Source organism: Ovis aries, chromosome 21 (assembly GCF_016772045.2).
Source record: "Ovis aries strain OAR_USU_Benz2616 breed Rambouillet chromosome 21, ARS-UI_Ramb_v3.0, whole genome shotgun sequence".
Taxonomy (NCBI): Eukaryota; Metazoa; Chordata; class Mammalia; order Artiodactyla; family Bovidae; genus Ovis; species Ovis aries.
In genome coordinates this window covers 11,543,880-11,550,933 of record NC_056074.1, presented here as the reverse complement: position 1 = coordinate 11,550,933, position 7,054 = coordinate 11,543,880, and the positions used below count along the sequence as shown (strand labels likewise).

The 7,054-nt window shown below is 42.3% G+C and overlaps 1 protein-coding gene across 38 annotated transcripts in view; it reads right to left on the bottom strand.

Moving 5' to 3' along the window:
- DLG2 (discs large MAGUK scaffold protein 2) overlaps positions 1 to 7,054 on the bottom strand; it is a 2,369,976-nt gene that overhangs the window by 279,449 nt on the left and 2,083,473 nt on the right. The gene's annotated exons all lie outside the window — the stretch shown is intronic.

Below are 7,054 nucleotides of genomic sequence, written 5' to 3'. Positions count from 1 at the left end.
GACGCTCTTGAGTTGGGGCCAAATCCTCTGAGGAGTGAAGCAGGTGGGGCCGCCTGCTCAGGCTAGTGGCAGAGCTAGTTTGAGATGCTTTGCAACACAAAAGGGCCAATTTAAGAGACGGGATTACTTTCCCCATTCCACCCTTTTAAAAGCAGTTACAAATCATTTTCCAGATGTTGACTGTTTCACTCACCTCTCTCTCTTTCTTTTTTCTCTTCTCATCTAAAAAATGCCTTAGTGCTGGAAAGGTAGTGGACGTGGACGCCTGCCCGGGGAGTCTGCCGAGGGAGCCCGGAAGACTTCTTAACCCCCAGTCCCATCCCACCGTCCAGCTTGGCCGCTAGTATTTGAAATTCCAATACTGAAGTTGCTAGTCAGTATCTTCTTTTAAAATGCAGAAGTGAGTAAACAAAGTTATTCGCACTGTAGAGTTAATTCTTCAGCTGGCAGGCTGGAATCTGCCGGCTCCCACAGGCCAGGAAGTGCTTGCTTACATCAGCCTTTAGGCAGGAAGAGTATTCAAAAAGGGATGGTTTAGGGATGCAGAACTTCTAAGTTTATCTTTTTGTGTGACAACTCCAAGTCAAGAAACTAGATCCCCTTAGCCTGAAAGATCAACAACTCTTTCCATTTCTTTTAAACCTTGAAATCTTCTAACACCAATGTAGTTTAAACTTATCCTGATATTCTGAGGATGAATAGTTAAAATCTGGAAATAAGAATGATTTTTATTTTCACCTAAAAGTATTTTCCGAATATGCTTAAGGACTTTTAATTTTCACATAGGCTGCAATTTTCTTTCTGTTTTGATCTGTACGGTACATGCGTATGAAGCTAAGGTGTAGATACTGCTATTCATGTATTGATTGACTGATCAGTTGCTAAGTAGAGCCTAGACATTTAAATTTCCTCTCTGGAACTATTGATCATCATTACAGTTCAGCTTAGTATAGCACTGTTACTTTGCCCTATCTGTTGCTATGCAAATCAGATGTTATGGTCACCATGGTAACCACCTACCCTTTATCCCTGTTACTTCATTTATCAAACTAAGAGTGCACAGGCTCAGAAATCCTATGTTTTTTTTTTTTTTTTAACTCTAATAGAAATCAATCAAACTCACCTAAGATGGGGAGTCATTTCAGTGTAAATGTTTTATTTTAAAAATCAGTTGAAAACATGTTCAGAAACAAATTATCACTGGGAAAACAGAACTAAGGGGTTGAATTGGCTCAACTGCTTGGAGAGGGGTTTTCATAAAATGAGATTATCATTGACACTTCGAACTGGCCTTGATGGAATGGCGGCCTTGATGGGCTTGAAAGTTGTGGGAATCTCGAGGTTTTAGGTTGGGTCATAAAACGAAACAACACGGTCTGTTTAAAGCACACCTCTGGGTATAAAAGTATATTTTTCTCTATGGACTTCTTTCCCACCCCACATGAAAATATTAGGACAAAAAGTAAAAAGAAGAAAAAACTACATGTATATTTATGGCAAGTCCCTTTGCTGTCTACCTGAAATTTTACAATATTGTTAATTGGCCACTCTGGAGGAAAGCCCAGCAACCCACTCCAGTATTCTTGCCTGGAGAATCCCATGGACAGAGGAGCCTTGGGGGGCCACAATCCATCGGGTTGCAAATAGTCCAACACAGCTGGAGTGACTTAGCACAGTAGGCATCCTCCAGTACAAAATAAAAAGTTGTTTTTAGAAAAAATTTTTCCTTAAAAGCAATACTTTTTTTTAAAATTAGTATTGACTGTCAACCATAGTTCTAGATGACAAAGGAATACACTGAAATCAGGTGAGTCCCTGAGGCTGCAGCTAGGAGTCCACACAGAGACAGATAATCAGTGAAACCCCCAGAAGGATGAGGGCTGTACAATCACAGAACACGTCTCTATTAAGTACCATTCTTTGCTCACCATTTCCAAGGCAGTCACTTGCAAGTGGAAGCTGATCACTTCCACTTGCAAAGGCAGTTATTGCAAATCCTGTGAGAGACCACATCCGCCTAAAAGATAACAGTGCATTGAAGAGTTTTCACCAAGAATCCTCTTCCTCTCTCTCTCCAGGTATCCTAAAACATAGTCTGTTTTGGCTCCCAAAACAGACAGTAACTCCTATAGATGAAAAGTCTCTTCCTACCCACAGATGTCTACCTTGTTTAAGACAGGTGTTTGCCTCTTCCCAGTCACCAACATGGACAGGAGATAATTGCGAAATGACTCTCCCACCATTGCAAAATTATTATTTCTCATAGAGAGATTCTGGTCTGCAGGGGCCAAGACTCTCCATTTTCTCTGCTCAGTAGGGTTGAGACTCCACTTTCAAACTGAAAGGGTTTATTTATTTATTTTTATTTGAGTATAACTGCTTTACAATGTTGAGTTAGTTTCTGCTGTAATGAGTGAATCAGCCATACGTATACACATATCCCCTCCCTCTTTGGCCTCCCTCCCAACCCCATCCCCATCCTACCCCTCTAGGTCACCACAGAGCACTGAACTGAGCTCTTTGTGCTATAGAGCAGGTTCCTACTAACTATCTTACACATGGTTGTGTACGTATTGAATGAATTTATTCTTTTTAAAATTAATTTATTTATTTTAATTGGAGGCTAGTTACTTTACAATATCGTTGTGGTTTTTGCCATACATGGACGTGAATCAGCCATGGGTGTACATGTATTCCCCCCATCCTGAACCCCACTCCCACCTCCCTCCCCACCCCATCCCTCTGGGTTGTCCCAGAGCACCAGCTTTGAGTGTTCTGCTTCATGCATCGAACTTGCACTGGTCATCTGTTTTATGTATGGTAATATATATGTTTCAATGCTATTCTCTCAAATTGTGCCACCCTGGCCTTCTCCCATGTAGTCCAAAAGTCTGTTCTTTACATCTGTGACTCTTTTGCTGTCTTACATATAGGTTCATCATTACCATCTTTCTAAATTATATATATATATATATGCATTAATATGAAGGGCAGGGAAGCCTGGTGTGCTGCAGTCCACGGGGTTTCAAAGAGTCGGACGTGACTGAGTGACTGAACTGAACTGAAATACTCTAATGGTGTTTCTCTTTCTGACTTACTTCACTCTGTACAATAGGCTCCAGTTTCATCCACGTCATTAGAACTGACTCAGATGGGCTCTTTTTCATACCTGAGTAACTTTCCATTGTGTATATGGACAACAGCTTCCTTATCCATTCATCTGCTGATGGACATCTAGTTTGCCGCCATGTCCTAGCTATTGTAAGCAGTGCTGCAGTGAACACTGGGGTACATGTGTCTCTTTCAATTCTGGTTTCCTAGGTGTGTATGCCCAACAGTGCAATTGCTGGGTCATATGGCAGCTCTATTTCCAGTTTTTTAAGGCATCTCCACACTGTTCTCCATAGTGGCTGTGCTAGTTTTGAATGAGTTTATTCTATAGCCTCTGCATAGACCATCTTGCCCACCGTGATCAACAAATCTACTTGTTCCCTGGTTGAGACTGTGTGGGGACCAATTTTGAGTGCAGTGCTCATTAATAGGCCACACAGGACCCTCTGAATAGACTTGAGGGACTCAAGGACCATCCTGAATAGAGGCTACTGTCCCTGTCGTTCTTAGCCATTAGCAGTGGTCCCTCCCTACTTCCGTTCCCCACTTCCCAGGGCTCATCTGGTTTGCAGAGATGAGGTTTACAGGGAAACTAACACTACAGGATACATTTGTACTCTGAGCAATGAAAACACTGACATCTGGAAGGCCTGGAATGCTCACTGTCACTTGCTGCCCTTTGCCCATCTGCTGGCTGCCTCGTCCTTCCTAAAAGCTCCCAAGTTTTCTTTGTGGCTTTTCCAAAACTTCCAGCCTCCTCCTTGAGTCAAAAAGTCTTTCTCATTTGAGTACCTTCTATGCAAAAGAGAAAAAAAAAGGGTAAGGGGCCCAGAGTGCAAGACTATCAGATTTGAGATTTGATTTAAAGCTCAGGACTAGGGAGCCTGAAGACTTGATTCTAGTCTCACCCCAGCCAATTCCAATGGAATGCTTTTAGTCACTTAGTCTTCTCATCTGTCAAAATGCATATTTAATGAGATCAAGGAAAAGGAAGTGCTCTGGAAAGTTAAAAATTTAGTACAAATGTCAGATGCCACAAACCTATTACACAGTAGATCTCATACTATAGTTTTGAGAAGATTTCAGACAAAATCATGGATTTCAGAGGACATTTTCCTTGATGTCATAACATGTTATAAACTTTAGCCTCAAACCTTGATTCCATATCTAATGAGATATTAATCAATCCCCTCAATCCTACCTCCAAACCTTTTCTCTAGAATGTCTGTGTATTCCTCTTTGTCACCACTGTCATTGACATGAATGAGGTTCTCTCTAAACTGCTTCCCTCCCTCTCATCTTACCTTCTGTCAATGAATTAGCCACACCAGCTGTCACAGAGCTCTTTCTAAAATGGTCAACCCATGTCATCTCTCCTTCATCAAAGTCTTTTGCTTGGCACCTCATCCACTACAGCATAAAGCTCACATCTTAGTGAAGCAAGCCACTCCTTCCACAGTCTTGCTCTCCTGACAGCCTCTCTTTTCACTGTCTTCTTTCTGAAGAACTAGTGACTCTGCACAGATAGCTCCTCCTTCCTTTTTGTCCACCGACTCCATTCATTCTTCTAACACACCTTCAAACACTGCCACCACTGGGGATCCTCCTAAACTTCACAGACTGAATTAATGACCACCCTGCTATTCTTGCAGCACCTTCTACACACCTCTTATTCCGATCGTTCTCACATGGGCCTGAAATATTTGGGGTCTTTGTTTTGCTATAGGTATCACTATTAAGGGGCTTCCCAGGTGGCTTAGTGGTAAAGAATCTATCTGCCAATGCAGGAGACGTGGGATCAGTCCCTGGGTTGGGAAGATCTCCTGGAAAAGGAAATGGGCAGAGCATTCTTGCCTGGGACATGCCATGGTCAAAGGGGTTTTTGGTCCATTGGGGCACAAAGAGCCGGTCATGACTGAGTGACTGACCACGCACGTACCACTGTTAAGACCCAGTGTAGCATTTCTAATGGCCTGGTTCTACTGAATCACGAAAGACTCAGCACAAATCCATGAACACATCTGACAGCTCTTGGGCAAGAAGCCATCCCTACCCTACTTTCGGTAATGACCTATGTCATAAAGGCAACACCCTTGGCTTAAGCCTGAATCACAGACTCCTCCTCCACAAAACAGATTTAGTTTCTGGGAGCCTGTCTGGTTCCTCCACTTTAAAACTGAACTGAGCAGGGACTTCAGGACTTATATATCCATGATGGCAAAGTAGTACTGCAGAGTTACTTTGCCCAGGTATAAATCAAGGTGAGTAGAACACTGTTGCCCTGATTTTGATTCTTTCCTTCTATGATATAAGGATAACCATTGTAACTGCTAGATAGGTAGCTAGCTGCCAGGTTACTATACTGTGAAGATCTCTGAATATATTACTGGAGACAACGATAGGTTAGGAATATTTCCACCCAGGAGAGGGATATATAAGCATATCTTTCTTGTGCATCAACTTCATAGCAGACAGTTAGAAGGCTTGAATTCTCCTGAAGTTTGGCCTAGTCCTGTTCACTGAATGCTATAAAGGGTAATATTAACAGTTAATTTGGGGACTTCCTTGGTGGTTCAGTGGTTAGGAATCTGAGCTTTCACTGCAGGGCACACAGAACTGAGATCCCACATGCCATGTGGGGTAGCAAAAAAAAAAAAATTGTTCTGAAAGTGATTCTAAATACAAAGTCTGAAAGTCAAAGTCGCTCAGTCATGTCTGACTCTTTGTGACCCCATGGTCCATGGAATTCTCTAGGCCAGAATACTGGAGTGGGTAGCCTTGCCCTTCTCCACGGGATCTTCCCAACCCAGGGATCGAACCCAAGTCTCCCACATTGCAGGTGAATTCTTGACCAGCTGAGCCACAAGGGAAGCCAAAGTCTAATGCTGGGTAATTTCCATTCAAATCCAAAGCCAAAAAAAGGAAAGGGGATCTTATTATCCATAAGTTTCATGGGGCATTTACGTGACAATTAATGAATCTACAACAAAGGTAGGTAGAGTTATCCAAAAATATATGTCAAACAATAATGACATCTGCATGGGACAGACAGCCCAAGCCTTCCTGAAAAAGAAGCACCCCTATCCTCCCCAGGTTAATCATGCTTCCTCATACAGGAATTACTCTTCCTTAGCCCCAGAAGTTGGGCATGACAACCTGGAGCCTAGGGACAGTTTACACTTAGAAGGAGTTGTCAAAATTGATTATATAGCACATCACTTTACATTAAGTCCTTTAAACCAGCCCAACCCGTCTTCACAATTCTCTGTGAGCTGAAAATTACAGGATCATCCTTCTCAATAATACTGATAAAGGAACTCAGCAAGAGTCAATTCTGTGGAGCTTGTGAGCCTTCATACTCCATTCTGGGCAAAGTAGAATCAGCAAACTTTATGCTTAATAACTGGGTGTTTTGCAGTGAAGCTAAGTTGCCCATTTCTACACAGATTCACTTACTGCTAAATGAACATATGAATATTTAAATATTTGTTGTTCAGTTGCTAAGTCATGTCCAACTTTCTGCCACCCCATGGACTATAGCCTGCCAGGCTTCCCTGTCCTTCATTATCTCCCAGAGCTTGCTCAAACTCATGTCCATTGACTTGGTGATGCCATCCAACTGTCTCATCCTCTGTTGTCCCCTTCTCCTACTGCCTTCAATCTTTCTCAGCATTATGGTCTTTTCCAGTGAGACAGCTCCTCGTATCAGGTAGCCAAAGTATTGGAAATTCAGCTTCAGCATCAGTCCTTTCAATGAATATTAAGGGTTGATTTCCTTTAGGATTGACTGATTTGATCTCCTTGCTGTGCAAGGGGCTCTCAAGAGTCTTATCCAGCACCACAATTCAAAAGCATCAGTTCTTCAGCACTCAGCCTTCTTTATGGTCCAATTCTCACATCTGTATGTGACTACTGGAAAAACCATAGCTTTGACAATACGGAC